This window comes from Drosophila suzukii, assembly GCF_043229965.1.
Source record: "Drosophila suzukii chromosome 2 unlocalized genomic scaffold, CBGP_Dsuzu_IsoJpt1.0 scf_2c, whole genome shotgun sequence".
NCBI classification, from domain to species: domain Eukaryota; kingdom Metazoa; phylum Arthropoda; class Insecta; order Diptera; family Drosophilidae; genus Drosophila; species Drosophila suzukii.
The window spans coordinates 26,114,676-26,137,108 of record NW_027255896.1 but is presented as its reverse complement, the minus strand read 5'-3'; the positions used below and the strand labels follow the sequence as shown (position 1 = coordinate 26,137,108).

General features: G+C 43.6%; 1 protein-coding gene and 1 long non-coding RNA gene across 3 annotated transcripts in view; one reads left to right on the top strand and one right to left on the bottom strand.

Moving 5' to 3' along the window:
• Tig (Tiggrin) overlaps positions 1-22,433 on the top strand; it is a 198,637-nt gene that overhangs the window by 68,286 nt on the left and 107,918 nt on the right. The gene's annotated exons all lie outside the window — the stretch shown is intronic.
• On the bottom strand, positions 13,768-22,186 carry LOC139354142 (uncharacterized). Its single transcript, XR_011605221.1, has 2 exons — positions 21,205-22,186; positions 13,768-16,207 (listed from the first exon to the last, which is right to left on the bottom strand). It is a non-coding gene; the product is annotated as an uncharacterized lncRNA (long non-coding RNA).

Genomic DNA, 22,433 nt, shown 5'->3' with positions numbered 1-22,433 from the left:
TGCAACTTCTCTCTTAGAAGTAAAATTCTCCCCAGAGTGAAATTCCAGGACACAGGCATACCGCAATCAGCCCAGGCTCAGTACTTGGGCTTGATTTTGGACAAACGTCTTACGTGGAGGCAGCACATAACTAAAATTACAGCAACATGTCGCGCTAAACTGCGGAAAGTAAATTGGATGCTTAAAGGTACAAGTGAGCTCAGCCTTAGCAACAAGATGTTGCTGTACAGGTCGATAGTGGTTCCTTCATTCACGTATTGCATACAAATATGGGGTACCGCTTCAGACTCAAATGTCATGAGAATGCAAAGAGTGCAAAACCGGGCGCTACGTCCAATTCGGATGCGCCTTGGTACGTAAGGAACGATGTCCTAGCTTGCGATATTCACATCCCCACGGTGCGAGAGCAGATAAACATGCACTCAAGCCGTTACAACGACCGTCTACTAGCCCACACCAACCTTCTAGCAGCATTCCTGGCAAACCAAATTACAACGAGAAGAAGACTAAAGCGAAGGCACCCCGGTGATCTCTGGACAAGAGGACGTCAGGTCTCTCGAGTCCTAAAGCACCTGTCTCTTATGTTTCCATGTTAATTATATCTCTTCGTACACAACGTTTTAAAGCCATTAGCTTCGCTGATCAACGCTAAATAAATAAATTTGTTATACCAAAAAAAAAAAAAATTATTCCTACAAGCAATACATTGTTGCATGCAGATGTGTATTTATTGTGCTCCAGGAAAAAGTAGTCAATAAAATCATAAAAGTGGAGTGATTGGTCTAATAAATGTACTATTACGCGAAAAGACGCTTTCCGCGATGATATGTCGAATGTTTATATTGATTGGTCAATTGAATTAATATAAATCTTAACACTTAAAACTGAAACTAGCTTAACCTCGATTACAATGAGACTCAAACGACGTTCGCTCAGAACGTCAACGAGAGCAAGACGAGAGATGGCTCTCAGTACAAAGAAATAACGCGTAGTTCTCTTTTAAAGCAACCAAAAATAATGCAAGCTCTGAGTCCTCTAAATTCTCAACGGAAAATAATCCGTGGCAATGCTAGCCTAGCTGCAATAGAAACGCCCATAAATACAAACCGTTTTAAAGCCTTGGCAGATGTCTCTGACGCTAAGGAGGCCGAATCTACTGAAGTCGAGAAAAGGAAGCCAAAGCCTCCGCTTATCTATATTCGAGAAAAAAGTTCCAATGTTCTTGTCAACAAAATCATCGAGCTTGTTGGAAAGGATAACTTCCACATAGGCAACATTCTAGAAACAAAAGAATTTTTACACGTATCAGTTAAAAAGCAGCGGCCTGCAAGACGTACTTAAGGGCGTACTCGTAGAGTCCGACGTAACGCCTGCAGAGATAACAATAGCGCTACAAGAGAAGGAATTTACCGTTAAGACAGTCCTCAATATCCTCAACCGGGATAGAAAGCCGCAGCCACTCTTTAAGGTAGAGCTCGCACCAGAAAATAAGCCCCTAAAAAATTACGAATTGCATCCCGTACACAATCTTCAGTTCCTGTTGCACCGCAGAATTGCAGTTGAGGAACCGCACAAACGCAATGGCCCGGTACAGTGTGCGAACTGCCAAGAATATGGCCATACTAGGTCATACAGTAAACTGCGCCCGGTGTGTGTAGTTTGTGGAAAGCTTCATGACTCCGCAAACTGCCCAGCAAGCAAAGATGACTGCAACTCGAAAAAATGCGGCACACTGCTAACCATGGAGGTTGCCCAGTTTATAAGGAGCTGAAAATTCACATCCATCAGACAGGAACTACTGCCCACACCCAAAATAAACAGTTGACAGCTTCCCGGTCAAACCCTGAAGTCCTCTTCTCGACTTCAGCTAGATCCTCACTACGACCCAGAAACTTTGACAAAAATGTGACAATCGTAAGCGCTCTAAATCGGGGCTGCCTGCACCTGTCACAAAAAGTTAATTTCTACAATCAGCGTATCAAGAGCCGAACACGGCTCAGCATCATCAATTGCCGGAGCAGCCAAAATGCAACTTTGAAGCTATGATTTCCAGCCAGCAACAAAGCCTTACGGAGTTTATGTCGATTATGTGCACAACCATGCAATACTTAATGCGAAACTAAAATCTGCTGATTAAAATGCTGATCTCACAACAATCCAAATAATGACATCCCTACGGATATCTACGTGGAATGCTATCGACGTTTCACAGTATAATCTTGAGCAATTCCACAGATGGCGATCTGTCCGCTAGGCAAAGCTTAAGACATGCCTCACGTCAACTCACTAAAGCTTTACAGCCAGAAGAAGCATATGCCCAGCGCCGCTACATAGAGCAATTGTCAACATCTAGTACTAAGACAGAGCCAGCATGTTTGCTAACCACCTTAAAAACGTCTTCCAACCAAATCCTCCCACTAGCGCGTTCACCTAGCCGACTTTACCATATGAGCCTCAGCTTCTACATGAGCCAATCGAGATTTGCCCAAACGAAATCGTTAACATCAAAAATCAGCTGAGTCCAAAAAAATCCCTGGGATGCGACCTCATAACCCCCAAAATGATCATTGAGTTCCCATATTGTGCCGTTTGCACTATCACCCAGCTTTTCAATGCCATCGCAAAACTTGGCTACTTTCCAGTGAGATGGAAGAAGTCAATTGTAATAATAATAGCAAAGCCGGGAAAAGACCACACAATCCCCACGTCGTATAGACCAACAAGCCTTCTTTCATGCTTACCTAAACTTTTTTGAAAAATGCGTGCTGACTTGGATAAACACATACCTAAGAATCCAGGAAAGAGTCCCGTCACATCAATTTGGGTTTCGTGAAAAACACGGAGCAATTGAACGCGTTCGAAAAACGAGAGTACTGAACTGCCATGTTCATAGATGTCTCTCAAGCATTTAATAGAGTTTGGCTAGAAAGTACAAGATCAAGACAAAGCTCCCATACAACACCCACAAGCTTTTACAGTCTTTAGCTGGAGTTCCTCTAGGTAGCGTGCTTGGGCCAACCTTATATGTCCTCAACACAGCAGACATCCCGAAAAGCACACGAATAATAACATCCACGTTTGCTGATGACACAGCTATTCTTAGCCGCTCAAAATGCCCGATGCAAGCAACTGAGCAGCTAGCTCTTCATCTGGTCGATGTCAAAAAATCAGATTGGCGAAATAAAGTGAACGAACAAAAATGCAAGCACGTTACGTTCACCCTGAACAGGCAAAGCTACCCGCCGTTCACGTTAAACAACACTCTACTCCCGCAAGCAAACGAAGTGATTTATCTAGGAGTACACCTCGACAGAAGACTCACATGGCACCGGCACGTTGAAGCCAAAAGAACACACCTAAAGCTAAAAGCCAGCAGCCGGCACTGTCTTATTAACGCTCGGTCTCCCCTTAGCCTTAAATATAAAGTCCTGCTATATCACTCGGTACTCAAACCTATGTGGATGTACGGCTCCAAGTCCTAAAGCAATAAAATTGTTTTTCTTCAATTATTGTTAATATTGTTAATCACCTTTTCTGATATGTTTCCATGTTAATTATTTCTGTTCGTACACAACGTTTTATAGCCATTAGGTTGGCTAATCAACGTTAAATAAATAAATTTATTATACTAAAAAAAAAAAAAACTTGGTTTCGGTATCCGCGCGTAAAGTAAGGGGCGTGAATTTATCACTGCGTTGATTTGAGCAAGCATGGTGCGAATATATTCGGGGGTAAGCGTGGAATTGACATAGCGAAATTCCGTCTTCAATTTCGGAGAAATAAGAAACAACTAAATTCTGTCATCCGTTCGGGTCCTTGTAATGATGTCCTTATGTTGTCTAGATGAAAACACTCCTTCCAATTTGTCGTTGCAATTCGAAAGTCAGCTATAATGAAGTTTATTTGTATGATTGTTGTTGTACAAATTAAAAAATAATAATTTTACTTGTAACTCTTTGCATTTTATTATACCCGTTACTCGTAGAGTAAAAGGGTATACTAGATTCGTCGGAAAGTAAGTAATAGGCAGAAGGAAGCGTTTCTGACCCCATAAAGTATATATAATCTTGATCAGGATCACTAGCCGAGCCGATCTAGCCTTGTCCGTCTGTCCGTCTGTCTGTCTGTCCGGATGAACGCTGAGATCTCGGAAACTATAAGAGCTAGGCTACTGATATTTAGCGTGCAGATTTCTGAGCTTCTTACGCAAAGCAAGTTTGATTCAGCCGAGTGCCACGCCCACTCTAACTCCCACAAACCGCCCGAAACTATGTCTCCTAAATTTCTGTTGCTAGAATAAAAATTGTAACTGAAATATATTGTTCCCATCAATACCTATCGATTAACCCAAAAAAACGTCCACAAACCGCTCACAAACTTCAAAAAATCGTAAATATAAACTTGGATATCTCGGAAACTATCAAAGATAGAGAATTGGGATCTCAGATTTAGTTCCGTAGCCTTGAGCGCAGCGCAAGTTTGTTACGCGAATATGCCACGCCCACTCTAACGTCCACAAGCCGACGAAACCTGTGACGCCCACAGTTTTCATGCTAGATAAAAAATTTTAACTGTTATGTATTGGTTTCGTCAATACCTTTGGATTGATTCAAAAAAAAATATGACACGCCCACTCTAACGCCCATGACGCTTAAATCTGTCTTCCGCCGGTAGGTGGCGCATTTTAATCTCGCTTTGCTGCTTGCATATCTCCATTTCCCTTTGGCCCCTTTAGCTGAGTAACGGGTATCTGATAGTCGAGGTACTCGACTATAGAGTTCTTCCTTGTTTTTTAATTATGATGTTTTGGTTTCATATTTAACATACATCATATGACGTGTTCTTCGGGCTGTACATATTCGCCATTGCTGCAAAGAAGAAATGGAGGCACACGATGTGCGGCTTGTGCTTCTTTAAAAAGGCGGAGCGCGCCAAATATCCATCATAGTGTTCTTTCTTTCGGCCATAGTGCGGAATGGTATCTTTAAGATCCCGCCACAGACGCTCAATATTTTATGTATTGGCCTTCGTGACTGGGCCAACAAAATTGATGGAGTGGTTGACTTTCAGGTGTTGATTGCCTGACTCATCCAAGCAGACTTACGCTCTCCAGCAATCGGAGACGATGGTGGTCCCGGCAGCGGTTTTCTCTTACATAAGTGGTAACATGGTATCCTTTGACCTGTCCTCTACCGGAACCATGAAAAAGTCGTCGGTCTGGTGTCGTCGCTGTTACCGAACACCCATTGAACCAATCTACGTCTCCGATTACGGTCCTGACCATTTTCACCGACCTATCTACATGGACTTCCCTGAGGAACTTCGTCCAATCGGCCACGGTCTGGGACGCCCACCCAATTCATCCTCCAAAAATGAATATGTGGAGTTTTCAAGTTCCACGCAATGAACTTGCATTCCTAGCAGTAGGGCACGCAAGCATTTTCAAAAAATGAGTTTTTGAAGGAGCTTTCATAAGACATTACTTTTTTAATTTATATAATATAATTTTTGATTATATACAAATGAAAAGCTTGCCTTAAAAGGACACTGCCTCTTTATTTTCTTCTTTTTGTTGGAACTTTCAACTGAAAACCTTCCCTGGCGTATTAATAATATCTTCCCATCATCTTCGATCACTTTGCATGGGCTGCAGGTTGCGAGGACAGACCCGCTTGACAATAGTTCACGTTTGAGATTGAGAGAGTGTTTCAGCGAAACTATTTAAGATAGTTCCAATTATGTGGGCCATATAATTTAAAATGTCAGCAAACATCAGTTTTTTAGTGCGAATCTATTCGGCGATGAGCGTTGAATTGACATAGCGTAATTCCTTCTTCAAATTCGGAGAAAGAGGTAACAATTAAATTCTGTCATCCGTGTAATGATGTCCTTATGTTGTCTAGATAAAAGCAGTCCTTGCAATTCGTCGTTGCAATTCGAAACTCAGCCAAATGAAGTTTGTTCCATTGCCACTGAAGATTTTTAAACACTTACCACGTAAGAATATGAAGTGGCACAAAGGCAGCCAAGAATGTTGATACGTGGCTTCCGAACTTTGGTATCCTTTGAAGGGATTGAAACTAAGTATTCGCAACCAGCGTTAACAAATGAAAGGGCTTGAGCGAAGCAAACGCTAGGAAAACCAAATTTTTGTTGCTGAGATGTGGGTAGCGTTGACGAAAGAGGCTTATGGGAATAAGATTCCGGGAAGGAAGGAATCGTCAGAGTGTTTTTTTATCGGTGCTTGTTTTCAGGATCAGTTTCGAGATCCGATGAGTTTTGGGTAGCAAGACTGCGTGTTTTGTCTCTCTTGACAATTGCGATTGGTGCAGTAGTCGGAAGGTGTTAGTGGACTATTGAAGCTATTCGTGTGGCTGGGCTTGTATGGAGCCGCGGTCAAAAATGTTTCTAGTGTTGATATCGATCACAAAATTATTCCAAGAATTTTTTGACTCTTGTCTAGATAACGACCAAACATAAGACACACGTCAAGTTGATAACAATAAAGCTTACTGCAGTCTTATAAAATTCAAATGCACTTTTGCTTAGCTTTCTACGAATGTCCACGGTTTTCATATAGGACTACAATCGCCTACGATTGACGTGGAACTTGCGAGCTGGATACATATATTTCTCTCTGCGCGGCAATCAAGAAAGCTGGCGGTGCTAATAGTTGCGCGTTATGGTTACGCTGCACGTTGTACGCACAGAATATCCACTCCTTTGCGAGGTTAATTCCTCGCGGCGAAAACCTGGCACCTGGCACCATCAGACCACACGAGGGTAAACGACCCCAAAAGTGAAGATTACTTAAAAATGGAAATTTTTGAGGTGCTCGATTAGGTGCATATGTGGCGAAAGTAAATAAAATTCTGCATTAGGGGGTGAATGAATTATAGAAACCTCAAAATGTGAAGGCAAAGTTAAATCATTTTGTTTTCGCTTATGAAGGTACAAAAATTTAGTTTTTAAAATAAAAAAATTAAATAACTTTTTGAAAAGGGAAATAATTACAATACTTTGAATCCTTAGCAATATACAAACTAAATAATTTTTTTTTATACTTATAGGAAAAAATTAATTTTTTTTATACCAGTTAGTCGTAGAGTTAAAGGGTGTACTGGATTTGTCGGAAAGTATGTAAAAGGTAGAACTAACCGTTTTCGACTCTATAAAGTTGATCAGGATCACTAACCTAATCGATCTACTCATGTCCATCTGTCCGTATGAACGCTGAGATCTCAGAAACTATAAAGGCTAGACTGGCATGTAGATTTTTGAGCTTCTTGCAAAGCGCAAGTTTATTACGCTGACACTCGTAACGCCCACTCTAACGCCCACAAGTGCCTATAACGCTAAAGCCCTACATTTGTGAAGATTTGTAAAAGTGTAAAGGCAATTTTGTTTTGATTACACTGCCAAAATTTTCAACATTTCTAGTTTTCCATGATAATTGGATCTTCCTGAGACATGAGTTTCATTACCAACGCGCTTCGCGGTATAACTAAGAATACAAAACACCGATGACTGCCGACACTTTGAATTATGTGGCTTATATAATTGGACAGACAATCAAAACATGACGGCATTGCAAAAATATAGTCACCATCTTGAACCATTACCTATGGCTTTGGAATTTGACGACAAAGTTAGAATACCCTATATTTGTACAATTTCTTTTACAGAAAACCGCTCCTAAACCACTGAATGCTTTAATTTTATGAAGATTTTTTATTGGATTTGTTATAGGAATAAATCAGTTTCTTAAGTTTTATTATCTGCTCCTACATATTGTTAAATTTGAAATATCTCATGGCAGCCTATAGGATGCGAGTAAACAAGAAAATCGTCTTCGGAATACAACATTTTTAAAACAGCATAATGTCCCCAAAAAACAAGAAGGTAATACTCTAGATTGGGAACTAACCCCCGAAGTTTGCGAAAAAATTATCCTGGTTGGACCGCAATTAAGAATTTAAGTGCCAAAATAACTTGGTTGTTCTCTTTTAATTAAATTTTAAAGTTTCCAGTTTTGCAACAAAAAAAATTTTAGTGAGTTCCTATCAAATTAATTAATTTACTAATAAGTTCCTATTAACCTAATTAGGGATTCAAATGTGTTCCTATAAAATATCATATAGGATTTTTTTTTATTTTGTTTTATTTTTCTATTAGTCTCGTCAATACCTATTGTTTGACCAAAAAAAAGTTTGCCACGCCCACTCTACCGCCCATAACGCTTAAATCTGTCTGCATTACAATGTGTGCATTACAATCTTGCTTTGCTGATTGCATATCTCCATCTCCCTTTGGTCCCTTTAGCTGAGTAACGGGTATGTGATAGTCGAGGTTCTCGACTATAGACTTCTTCCTTGTTTAATTTGCATGGCCATGGCTTTAAAAAAGAAATGGAGGCACGCGGTGTGCGGCTTGTGCTTCTTTAAAAAGGCGGAACGCGCCAAATATCCATCATAGTGTTCCTTCTTCGGAATGCTATCTTTAAGTTCCCGCCACAGACGCTCAATTTTTTGGGTATTGGCCTTCGTGACTGGCCAACAAAATTGATGGAGGTGTTGACTTTCAGATGTTGATAGCCTGAGTCATCCAAGCAGTCTTACGCTCTTCAGCAATCGGAGACGATGGTGGTCCCGGCAGCGTTCTTCTCTTGGATAAGTGGTAATAGGGTATCCTTTGACCTGTCCTCTACCGGAACCATGAAAAAGTCGTCCGTCTCGTGGTCGATGTTACCGAACACCAACTCCCCCTTGATTATTCGTCCGCAATTATGCTTCCTGCGACCAATCTTCGTCTCATATACTTCCACAGTCGCACCATCGCCTCCGATTACTGTCTTGACCATTTTCACCGACCTAACTTCATAGACTTCCCTGAGGAATTCAATTCATCCTCCAAAAATGAATATGTGGAGCCTTCAAGTTCCACGCAATGAACTTGCATTCCTCGCTGTAGGGCACGCAAGCATTTTCAAAAAATGAGTTTTTGAAGGAGCTTTCATAAGACATTACTTTTTTAATTTATATAATATAATTTTGGATTATATATAAATGAAAAACTTGCCTTAAAAGGACACTGCCTCTTTATTTTCTTCTTTTTGTTGAAACTTTTAACTGCAAACCTTCGCTGGCATACCCACATTATCTTCCCATCGTCTTCGATCACTTTGCATAGGCTGCAGAAAGTTGGACAGTTCCGCTTGACAATAGTTCACGTTTGAGATTGAGAGTGTGTTTCAGCGAAAATACTTAAGATATTTATATTTTTATTTATATTTATGTGGGCCATATAATACAAAATGTCAGCAAACATCAGCTTTTTGTGTTTTTAACTATACCGCGGAACCATCGATGCTCGGGATTGGATAAGTACGTGTGTTGATTTTTCTAGTATCTAAACACAAACGCACTTTACCAGGTTTTACTACTAGTCTCATCGGAGAACTCCTCGCACTGTTTAACTTCTCAATAACGCCGAGCTCAAGCAGACGGCCAATCTCGCCGTACATCAAATTTTTAAAGGCCGGCGAAACCGCATTAAATTGTTGTTTAAGTGGCGAAGCTGATCCTACGTCTAAATGATGTTCTATCACAGAAGTTCGTCTTCGTCTCTGGCCATAACCGCTCGCAACTGCATTTGTTTTGCTGTCATTAAGAGATAGTGATCACTTTCTAAATTTGACGATCCTAGATGCGAAATAAAACCTTGTGTTAAGTTATATTCTCTCCAAATATCTACTCCCAACATAAGATGCTTCTCCAAGGAAGGGATAAAAACCTTTTGACTTCCGAATACAACCTAGATAACTGAGTTCCGTTTTAGGTACTTTGTCATAAACTTTTCTTACTTCACGTCGTTATCGTTTCCTCGGTTGAATAAAGTAGTGCCAAGAGTTGTCCAAGTTTTTCCCAAAGAAATACAACAGAGGGGTTGAGTTTACTTGCATCGTGTTTCACTTTTTACTCTCGAATGATCTAACATGGGTATCGAAACAGTTTTCAACCGGTTCCGAATCATCGACCAGTGATGCCAACACACCGATGTTGCACTCTGCCTTCTTCAACATGAATATTCTCCTTCCCCTCGCAATGGGGAGAATGGCGTATCAGGAGAGGAAGCAAGTGCCCGAAAGGAGCCACCCCAAGGCTGAGCTTTGCACCTTGGGTAATCCGTTTTGACTCGAGCGGATACCCGGCAGAATTAATTCCGCGTATACATCAGCTACCAAAACAGTCGACACTAAGGAAGGGTGGAACCATCTATCATCAGCCAAAGTGATGTCTGGAAAGCCATCCCGGACCTTCGGATCCAGGGGCTTGGCCGGAGTTCGGGTCTGCATCTGGTCATCAACTAGCATTAGCATTTGTCGGGTCATATTCGATGACTTTGAGCAGATCTCGGTGGTGCAAGCCCGCTCCTAGGCCACGCGGGTGACGGAAAGGTTGAGGACCCTTGCCAAGGATGAGAGAATGCGACTCACGGGGCAGCAAGGATCCACCAAAGCTCGAACGTCAAACCGCTTCTCCCCCGACCCCACTAAAATGGACGCAGTTTGACAAGATGCTTACACTCGTGCGCTGCATGATAGCGGCCACGAGGTCAGTCGGGTCTTCGGACATGACAAGTAGGTCTCGAGTTTAAACAGGTCTCAATTTTCAATAGGAGGGTAGCTAACTCTTCAAATGTGTACTTCCCGCCAGCCTGCTTGTACAAGTGTGTCAAAAAGCTTTTGACACTGGCCTCCCATAGCCCTCCCATAGGAGGCGCGCCAGGAGGGTTGAAGTGCCAGGTCACATTTTGGAGACTGTACTTGGACAGGATCAAAGACCTCGTGGATTCAATGAAATCCTTGGATAAGGACGAATGCGCATGCAAATTTTTGACCGAATATCTTGTAAAAGTTTCTTCTCGGTTGAGGTCCACTTGCGCAGCGGAAAGCCTGCACTCTCAAGGGCACCGCGGAGCCCTTTTATGGCTGAAACAGCGGACTGCTGCATGTGATTGCCAGCTAGAACATCATCGACATACATAAAGTTAGAAATTATGTCACTTGCCAAAGGATATGGGTCACGTACTTCCCGGGCCAGTTGTTGAAGCAAGCGTATGGTCAGAAAGGGGTCACAGTTAACTCCGAAAGTGACAGTGTCGAGCTCATAATCACAGAGTTTTCCCTCTTTATCGCGGAACACGATTCTTTGGAAACGTGTATGATCGGAATGGAAGAGAATATGCCGATAAATCTTGGTTATGTCAGCATTGAAGATGTATTTAAAGAAACGCCATTTGAGGGTCTGGATGGTCAAATCAGATTGCAGTACCGAACCTGTATAAAGGATATCATTTAAGCAGTACCCGTTTGACGATTTATTGGAGGCGTTAAACACGACGCGAACCTTTGTGGTGGTACTGTCTGTCTTGAAAACCGCGTGGTGTGGCTATTAAACATTTCTGGAGTCGTCATTTGGAAAGATTAGGTGCATATGACCTAAATCTAAATACTCCTGAATAACTAAGTCATACTCCTCTTTCAAGGGGCGTTTTTACTCAACCGTACTTCCTTCCTAAGGAATTGCGCCAGTGCGATGGACCTTGAATGTCCCAGGCTTATTTTGTTAAGTTCTTTAAAGGGCAAAAAAACAACATACCTCTCTTCTTTATCCCTTGTGGTGGTTTGCTGGAAGTTATCTTCACACACCGAGCTGGATTCCTTACCCGGCTTCACTGGAACATCCTCCACCTCCCAGAATTTGGTATGGATGCCGTCTAGTTGAGATTCGGTGACAGAAAACCGTGCTGAGAAGGAAGATATTCTTTTAGTGGGATTCTTCGCGATTGGGCCGCAAAGAAAGTACCCAAACATGGTCTCTTAGCCAAGAAGTGTTCCGCAAAAATTTGAAAGGAAGTCGCCTAAAATAATCTATGGAAGGATATCGGTGCCTCTGAGCACGTCAATTTACAAACTCTGGTAGAAATTCGGATCTGCTAATTGGATGGGGGGAGGTCCCTCAACGACCCGTTGGGTTTCGTACAGGATGGGAGGTTTCCGGCTTAATGTGGTAACACATTTGCGGAGGCTTCGATTTGGATTTGTGGCTTGACGGTGGAACCTATATGGAATTTACAGCGCTTACGAGGTTGGGCAGCAACAGTTTGATTTACTCCCGAAATTAGAGCTTGTGTGGATTCAGTGGGGAACTTAAATAGGTTTAATAACCGTTCTGATATAAAGGTTGCCATACCCGTATAGCAATTGTGCGTACTTGTGCAGTCTCTCGACATGTGGGTTCTTACAAAACAGTTCAGACAGAGTTTCTGTTTAATACACTGTTCCCGGTCGGCAACCGACATATTTAGGAACTGGGGACACAGACAGATAGGATGGTTGTCCCTTGGACAAAGTTTACACGACTGTGGACTTACGGTGACCCTATTTTAAAAGTTATGGATAATCCGCGGCCCACTTTCAGGACGCGGGGCTCTTCAATTGCATCAAGGGTTCGATGACGACCTTGTGAAGGTCGGACACAGTGCCAATGTAAGCTTCGGCAGCTTTGAGAAGCACAGGAAAACGAGAAGACAATCCCCGTTTGTTGTATCTACTTAAGTTATTTTCAGAGCTGACAAACAACCTTGGATAGTGGTCTCCAGGTGCTTTAGGGAATTGCCACCCTATTGGGAAACAAAGGGAAGATTGAACAGGATCTTTAGTTAACTGTTGACGAGCAGCCGCTTGTTTTCGAAACGTTTGATAATACACCAATAGACCTTTGATAATGCACCAATAGACTTTGCCTCTCCGCTCGTTTACGAGTTGAGGTGGACCAGCTTTTCAACGCCAGAAAGCCTTTGATTTTGAACATTGATGGCGAAAAAAAGGTATCAAAACGGCCAATTAACATAGTCGCCACTGAAAATTTCACAGTCTATTGGAGAAACGCGGCATCCACTAGGAAGAGGCACCGGTATGGATGGTTCAGGAATAGGTTGAACGCTAGCTCATTCAAGTGCTTCGTTTAGTCTTGCAGCGCATCGTTCAAAGACATAGTAACAGTAGTCATACTTGGCTTGCATGACTGTCATCTTGTCTGTACTATTTAATACATAAAGAACCTGAGAGCACATCTCGTACTCTTTATCTACCTTGTACCAGAGAGCCTGTATCTGCTGAAATCTAACCTTATTAGTGTGAGCAGACGGAGCTAGGTCTGCTGGGGTATTGACCCTGGCTTCGAATTGACTAACCCTATCGGTTACAGTCACAAATTTTGTCAAAGCAGTTTTAGCTTCAGCCTCAGCCATTTTCGCAGTTGATCTTGTGACTTACAGGAATAAAACCTGCTGTGACGCTGCCGTTTTCACGGGTTTTAAAGGGGTTAAGGACGGCTGATCGTTATGGATGGATTTAAGCTTTTACTAGGTCCAGCCCTTTGGGTTGGCGATGACGACTCGCTTTTGCCTCTGGCCCGTCCGGAAGTTCCAGCTGTTGGGACGGTTAACTGAACTTTTTGTTCCTCACCTTCACCAGTTACCATAGTACGCTCGAGTAGGAGCCTGAAATTACACGGACTGTCGCTGTTTAGTGCGTTTCGGCTTAACGATTTGAAAATTGGTCAGAAAACCACACCACGGGTCAATATAATAACAACAATGTGAAAGTGGGTATGGTATATTACTTAGCTGGATTGTGAAATGGATGTATATCTTGGATAATATATGAACTGAACCAGAAAAAATGGATGCGGAACGCGTGGATTCGGAACGGTGTTTGAGGTTTTACTTTATTTTTGGATGAAACACTTCGACATAATTCAATTTAAAGACCATATGTAATATAGTATATAACATAACAATACAAATATGTCGATAAATTTTGCGGAATTTGTGCGGAATGTGCCACTTGTGGTGTGCACATTATGCTTCCGATCGGAAAGATTAAAATGAGATATAAATTAATCTGGTTGATGGGCGCGGCCTGAGGTGGTCCTCAATGGCCGCACTGTCAAGGGTGGACTTCTTCGATGAGCCCACACGTATGTGCGGGAGAAACAATACACGATATGTGTGTGGCCAAGGGTGGTCCTCTTCTTTATTGTCAAGGGTGGTCTTCTTCGATGAGCTCGCTTGTAGGCGCGGAGGAAGCGGTCGCTTCTTGGAGCGCCCGTTATAGCTGAGTGGCGGCCAGTTGCCTCCCGTAGGTGCGGGGGGATGCGTTGCACTCACGCGTGAATATGAGCCGCTGGAGGCTGCTGCTTGTAATGGCCTCCCGTGAACGCGGGAGGAATATAGTTGCTGCTGGTCGCACCTGCCGAAGCCCGCTCGGTAGTGCGGGGGAGGAGGGAGCCTTGACCTGGTTCTCGTGCGTAGAGATCGGGGATCCCTCTCTGGAGTCAGAGCCGGATGGCTGCACCTTCACAATTGCTGATTAGGATGACTTACGTTGGGAGGTAACTGCCCCCTTCGCCTGCTGGCCTAGAGACTCAGTCAGTGCAAAATAATAAGAGATATTTAACGGCGGTTGTCGGAGTTTTGCAATGCTATTGAACTTGTGTTCTTTATTCTTATAGAGCTTGAAGCGAACTGAACTTAAAGTTGACAAAATTGAAACTCATAGCGGCCACGCAAATATGCTGTGTTTGCCGGCTATGCACGAGCATCCGGCCAAATGCCGCGTCAGCGGTTTTGGCCGCAGCTGGGCTTCGGACATTCGGTCATCGCCTCCGTCCGGTTAGCTACTTAGTTAACTACTCCCCCCTCAAGATTGAGGCCGCCCTCGGCCGACCCTATTTCAGCGATCACCCTTCTTAGTTTTACCGCAGATCTTCTGGCACCGGTGAGTCGCATGTAGGTTAGGCCGACACAAATCAATGCGCAAAATATTACTCCTGTAATTAGCGCTACCATGTGTGTCTGATTGGTATTGATTTTATTTCCGAACTTCTGAATGTATTCCAGGTTACGTTCACTCAAGCGGTGAAGGTAGGGGAGGCTCAGAGTATTTTGACTGATGGTGATGTTCAGTGAGGGTGAGCTTGCCACCCCCGGAGTCCTCTTCTGGGCGGAGTTTTGGTTCAAAACCAGGGTTTCGTTTACTGTGACGCGCTCACTAAAGATGACGAGATGCGTCCCGTGTATCCAGACGCTTGTTCCGTTGTCTACTCGTACCTGCGCTGATTGATCATTGATGATCATAATTCCCTCATCGACATAAGTGATCGGATGTAAATCGCTTGGTTGGGTCTCGCAGTGCGCAACTCCACCTGCATGGAGTTCTCGGGCGCATGTGGTCCTCGCTGATAGTCGGCAGAAAGTGACTCCTGGTGTTGTGGAGCAATTCTGGATCGCATACATTTCCCCATTGCATTCTGCTATTATATTATCCACTAACCTTAGCATCACATTATTATGCGCTACCGGGAACATTGTAATCTTCTTACATGCTAATTTAATTTTTGGGAACTTAATAAGGAAGTGCAATATGTTAGCGGACTGGAGAATTTTTACGGACGCTACGGACAAAATATCTTTTATAGGAGTGTCGGTGGGCTCCTCCATCCAAATACTTTCTAGGTCTGCGTGATCTAATATGTTTGGGCTGACTATGTTTACTTTAGCAAGCGAAATTGCCATCATTAAATTTTGAAGTTCCATTGTTAACATTCTGTTTCTGGAGAGCAAGGTTTCATATAGATGGCCAGTGTCCACTTGTGAACTCTTTGCCACTTTTAGGATTTGATTTACGGTTGACGTTAATTCATTAATTTGACTTTGTATTCTAGTATTTATTTCTATTTGTCTATTGTTTGAATTGATCAATTGTGTTTCTGTGAATTTAATTCTCTCTAAGTCCCCGGCGTCCGGAGTTCCTGCTACGACTTTTAAAATTGATCCTAAAAAGTCTAAACTCCTTGCTACCCTGTGGTGCACGCCTAACGAGTCGAGCAGGTCGCGAAGGTGAGCTGTGTCCACGTCCAAAAGTTTTTTCATGTGTGACTGGGGAAACATATCGCTCATATTTTCTGTTTCTTCTACTACGCGCCTGTACTCTGAAAGGTTCGCTGAATGTCTAACGAATGCGAATTCCTCCCACACTAGTATTCGACCGTCAATAATGGGGATGTACTTGGCTTGTGAATAGTCGGTGATGTGCGCCGACGCCATGGTTAAGGAGAAGAGGATTGGAATGATTTTGGACCTGTGGAATGAATTCAGAGCTATATTTTTGTTCATGACAAGGTTGCCCACCACCAACGGTAATTAACTTAACCTTAAAAAAAATATTTTATCAGCTATGCTTAAAGCTAGTAAAATTTGTGCCAAGTGGCAAAAAGGTAAAAAACTTATTTTTTTTATTTAATGTTGTCCTTGTGGACCACCCTCCCCTTGATGAGGACTGTGGTCCCCATGTCCGCTTCCACAATCTTCTCTTCACACAATGGTGAGAGTTTGTTGCCTAGCCGCCTGTTGGATTTTACAAGGACTTTTTCACCAACTTTGAACACCCTGTTCTGTCGGGCAGCATTTTCCCTGTTCCTGAGCTTGTCCTGGGCGATTTTTATCTTATCCTGAATTTCATACTGTGGTTGATCCGACTGTGTTTGAATTACGTCGGCTGGCCTCTTGTCGATGACCGAATGGATAGATTTATTGTATCTGGCTGTGGCCAGCAAGATTAGCTCGACGGTGTCACTGATGCCTTTATCAATTTTAAGGCATCTAGCAAGCTCTACTAGAGTGCTGTGGAAACGCTCCACTTGTCCGTTTGAGACACTGTGGAGGGGCGGTGCATTCGAGATGCTCACGCCGAAATGGTTTTCCAGCATGGACAAAATGGTGTGTGAATTCAACGATGGTTCGTTGTCACAATATATGACCTTGGCTTTCGGGAAAACATTCAAGAGTTGTAGCAGTGCTGGTTTGATGTCCTCTATGGTTCTAGAGGGGATTGGCTGGACCATCGCAAATTTTGAGAATTTGTCAATGGATGTAAGAAAATATTTTTTATCCGTTGAGAAGATGTCTATGTGTAATATTTCCCCAACCTGAGACGGGATTGGTGTTTCCCCAAGCTCCTGCTTTTTGGGATGCCTGTCATATTTAGCTTTAGCACATGTTTTGCAGTTAGCGACGATTTCGATAGCTAGCTTGGCCATTTTCGGGAAGTAGTACTCGGAGAGTACCTGCTTCACATTTTCTTGGGCCGACCTGTGAGCCCTGTTGTGTTCAGTGGACAGAATTTCTCGTCTCTCCGGGACTGCAAAAATGTCCGTTACACGATTTTTACAATACCAAAATTTTGTGGCTGGAAATTGGCGTACCAGTTGGTCCTGTATCATTGCGAGTGTGTGCAAATCGCAATGGATGGCGTTTACGCCCTTAGGAACAATTAAATCTGCGAGATCATTGAGTAATGACTCTTTGCAGGAGAAGCTGATCGCATGCCGTCTCTTGTTTCCAAAGAGGACAAAGCTGCGTTTTTGCGGAAAGCGAGCTTCCTCCAGAGTTATCTGGTTTTGGAAGCAATTCAAAGGCTTATCCGTTGCCTCAATTGTGTGGGTCAGTGACAGCTCACTGTGAATCGTGGCCGCACTTGAAAAAGCTTCTTCCTCTCCCAGAACGTTAAGTTGCTGTCTTGAGAGGGCATCCGCAACGAGGTTTTCCTTGCCGGGCTTGTAAAAAATTTTGGCGCCGGACTCGTCGATGCGAGCTTTCCACCGTTTGATCTTTGCATTCGGATTGGATTCCGATACCGCAAAGGTCAGTGGTTGATGGTCAGTAAAGATGTTGATATCTTTCACTGCATATAGATAGTGACGTAATTTGGCCAATGCCCAAACTATTGCTAGCAGCTCCCTTTCATTGGTGGCATAATTGACCTCTCTGTCCTTTAGGGTTCTCGAGATCATGGTAATGGGCCGTCCCTCTTGGGATAGGACTGCGCCAATGCCGTAAGCTGAGGCATCTGTCGTTAGATCAAATGCTTTTTTATAGTTGGGATACCTGAGGATGACCTCCTCGGAAGCTAGAATGTTACGCAGCTTGTGAAAAGCTAGCCGTTGCGGCTCGTTGAACTGCACCTGGATATTTTTCGACCTGTGTCTGCTGACACTACCGAATTCCCCTTTCAGGATGTCTGAAATGGGCCGAGCTATGGACGCAAAATCTTTAATAAAGCATCTATAGTAGCTGGCCAGGCCAAGGAATGATCTAACTTCGAACACGTTTTTGGGCTCAGGGAATTCTTGAATGGCCTTTGTTTTTTCTGGGTCAGTAGTAGCCCCGTTGCTGGTGACTATAAAACCCAAGAAGCTAACGCTTTTTTTGAAGAATTTAGATTTTTCAGTTGATACCCTCATATTAGCATCGTAAAGGCTTTTGAGAACCCAATCTACGTGCTGGATGTGAGAGTTTTCGTCTTCTGAGAAGACGATAACGTCATCGACATAAACATAGCAAAATTTGCCTATCTGCTCTCGCAGTATGTCGTCTATAGTTCTTTGGAAAATGCTGGCAGCATTTTTTAGTCCAAATGGCATTCTGCGAAACTCGTACTTTCCTCCATTTACGGAAAAGGAAGTCTTTTCACGGTCGCGTTCTGCCAGCGTTATTTGGTGGTAGCCAGATTTTAAATCGAGCGTAGTGAAGTATTTCGCTCTGCCTAAATTCCCTAGTATCATAGAGATATTTGGCATGGGATAGCGATCAGGTATTGTCCTCTCGTTCAATTTGCGAAAGTCCAATACGAGTCGCATTTTACGAGCGCCCGTCGGTGCCCTTTTTGTCTACAACCCATATCGGGTTATTGTAGGGGGATCTCGACTTCTGGATTATGCCATTTTTTAGCAGCTCTTGAATCTCGCCATTAACGAAATCGGCTGCGCCCATTGGGTATGGGTAGAGTTTGGCATAAATGGGCTCCTCATCAACAGTTCTGATGGTGGCTACCACCGATGTGTTGTAAGGTAAAGCCTCATTGGGGTCCGCAAAGGCTTTTTTCCTGTCGCGGAGCATTGTTAAAAATGTCTTTCTGACCAAAGGTGGCGCATCTGAGCAATCCACTTCGGTAAAATTTACTTAGGACACGAGTGAAAATCAATTTTCTCCTCTTTGTTGCCCCATTTGATGTGGCCAGAGGCCAGGCAAAGTGACGCTCCCGCCTGTTTAAGAAGGTCGAGGCCTACGATTGCATCAAAAGAAGATAAGTCGGGTAAGATGAAGAAGGTGGCCTTCAAATCAAAAAGTGACACGAAGCATTTCTTCGTGATTGTGGTGTTGCCGTGAATTGAGTGAATTTCGAAGGGGTTTTCTACCGGGACACATTTCAATCCTTCGAACGGTCGGATGAAATTTTTCGAGGCGCCCGTGTCAATAAGCAGCTTCATATTTATCCCCGCTACTCTTCGTCTGATGACAGGCAGCAGGGATTTTCCCCTAAAAAATGGACTACGTCTGAATCGTATTCGCAAATAGCATCATCGTTGATCTCTGCTATTGCGCTGGACGCAGCGTTGGCGTAAGATTTCCCTTCCTGATCTGAGCTTTGGGTGACGTGGTTTACCCTCTGCTGTTTTCTAGGGGCCCCTGTGCGCTCGGACGTTGCCGGTCTCCTATTCTGATAGGGTGGAGCTTGAGCAGGAATGCAAACCTTTAAGGAGGGGTCGACTTCCATCGGCTCCGGTCTACTCTGCAATTTGTTATTGCGCAGGTCAGAATGTACCTGCGCTTTTGCTTGTTTGGTATAATAGGGATTTTTATTAATACCCAACTGGGGGTCTGTTTGGGAAAAATTTCTATCCTGCTGGCGCCTTTGCTCCTTTGGACTCGTCTTACGGTCCCTATCCTCTAGACTCTTTGCAAACGATGTTGCGAACGTGTACCTCTCGTGGTTTGATTCCACTTCTTGCGCTAATGCCAACGCAGTTGGCATGTCCTTCGGCTTTGCCGAGAAGAGGACATCAGATAGGCTGCGTCTAAGGCCCGAAATAAATACCCGGAGCGCATCGTCCCGGAATTTATCACACAAAATTCTTGCCGCCGCTGTCTCGTACGACATCGTGGCTTTATTTGTGAGTAAGGTGAGTTTTTTCTCAACCTCATCGTAATATTGCAGGAGTGTGAGGCTTCCCTGTCTGAGGGTGCCCATCTCCTGTTCAATGACGTGGATCTGCCGTTTGTCACTGTAAGTGAAATCCAGACGGTCTATGATCGCGTCAAAATTTAAAATTGTGCCAAAGGAGGACAACACTGCATCAGCAGTGCCTCTTATTTTACTTCTTATTATAATCACTGCCTGATAATGGCGTGAACTACCATTGTACCGTCTAAATATGTGGTAGGCAGCGGTGGCGGCTTGCCTCCATGAAACATATGATTCCTGTGCCCCCGCAAATTCGGGTAGGCACTTGACAGCGTCCAGAGGCTCGCTGCATTGAACTGTGTCTATAATTTCTATGGCTGCATAAACCTTAATTTCTGGCGTTGGGGCCGAACTTCGGGACGTCGTGGGCGCAGCGCGCAATTCTGCCACTTGGCTGGTCAATGCATCGATTATTTGTCTGAACTCCCGTTCTTTTTGTAAATTTACGGCGGCCTGCCCGGCCAGGGCGTTGTCAATAGCCGCCTGCACTACTCCTCTAAGTTGTTCAGGATCCATTAGGTCTACCCTTTCGCCCGCTGGGGGGTTTCTACGCGTGTTTTTCGGAGTGGAAGCTCGAAGGAGTTCTTCACTATCTGACCCTGAATCGCTAGCGTACTGCTTGACGCTTCTATACTTAGAAAATGGCGAGCTCATATACGCACACAAAAGGATTAGAAAACGGGGACACAGAGCCGCCAAAATGAGAGCTCGTATTTCTTCACTATATAATTCACCTAGTTAATTTTAAGGGTAGTAGTAGTACCTGTGCCCTTGCATAAAAATTATTGTAGTGGTAAATATTTTAAAATTATAATACTGTAAATTATAAGAGATAAAGGGTATATGAGACTGACACACAGCCTCGACTCATAGTCAAAATATTTCAAATCAGAAAAATTAATGAATTTAACGTAATATATTTATATATTTTATTTTCGTTAATCAAATCCCGAATTTTATCGGGCTAGGAGCCGTTTTACTCTCGTAGTATTCTTTATTAACTAGTTCTACTTTGCAGACTGGTTAGAAAATATTTAAATGAGGGGTGCACTTACATTTTATTTACTGTGGTTTCTTCCTCAAAGATAAAAATTTTTTCCAAGAATGTAAAAATTTCTAAGCGAAACCGTTGGGTTTTTATTGTTGAGCGCCAATTAATCTGGTTGATGGGCGCGGCCTGAGGTGGTCCTCAATGGCCGCACTGTCAAGGGTGGACTTCTTCGATGAGCCCACACGTATGTGCGGGAGAAACAATACACGATATGTGTGTGGCCAAGGGTGGTCCTCTTCTTTATTGTCAAGGGTGGTCTTCTTCGATGAGCTCGCTTGTAGGCGCGGAGGAAGCGGTCGCTTCTTGGAGCGCCCGTTATAGCTGAGTGGCGGCCAGTTGCCTCCCGTAGGTGCGGGGGGATGCGTTGCACTCACGCGTGAATATGAGCCGCTGGAGGCTGCTGCTTGTAATGGCCTCCCGTGAACGCGGGAGGAATATAGTTGCTGCTGGTCGCACCTGCCGAAGCCCGCTCGGTAGTGCGGGGGAGGAGGGAGCCTTGACCTGGTTCTCGTGCGTAGAGATCGGGGATCCCTCTCTGGAGTCAGAGCCGGATGGCTGCACCTTCACAATTGCTGATTAGGATGACTTACGTTGGGAGGTAACTGCCCCCTTCGCCTGCTGGCCTAGAGACTCAGTCAGTGCAAAATAATAAGAGATATTTAACGGCGGTTGCCGGAGTTTTGCAATGCTATTGAACTTGTGTTCTTTATTCTTATAGAGCTTGAAGCGAACTGAACTTAAAGTTGACAAAATTGAAACTCATAGCGGCCACGCAAATATGCTGTGTTTGCCGGCTATGCACGAGCATCCGGCCAAATGCCGCGTCAGCGGTTTTGGCCGCAGCTGGGCTTCGGACATTCGGTCATCGCCTCCGTCCGGTTAGCTACTTAGTTAACTTATATATATTTTTTTTTTTCGCACAAAATGGAGGCCTTAACGGTGGAGCGGCCAATTTGGCGGAACGGGGCTTGCGCTGATTGTGGAACTTACGCGGATTCTGCTTCCGAATGGAAAGATCAGAAAAAATATATAAATACATATATTTTTTCCCAAAATGGAAGTGGTGGAGCGGGATTGTGTGGAAAAACTATATATATATTTTATCGCAAGTGGAAAAAACTTTAGAATTACCTAGCTTGTGGAAAACGATGAAAGAAATCCGTTTTGATTGGATCAAATGACGGGGCGGGTCCGTGCCAAAAGTTGTATAAGTTTTTACCAAAGAAATAGAAC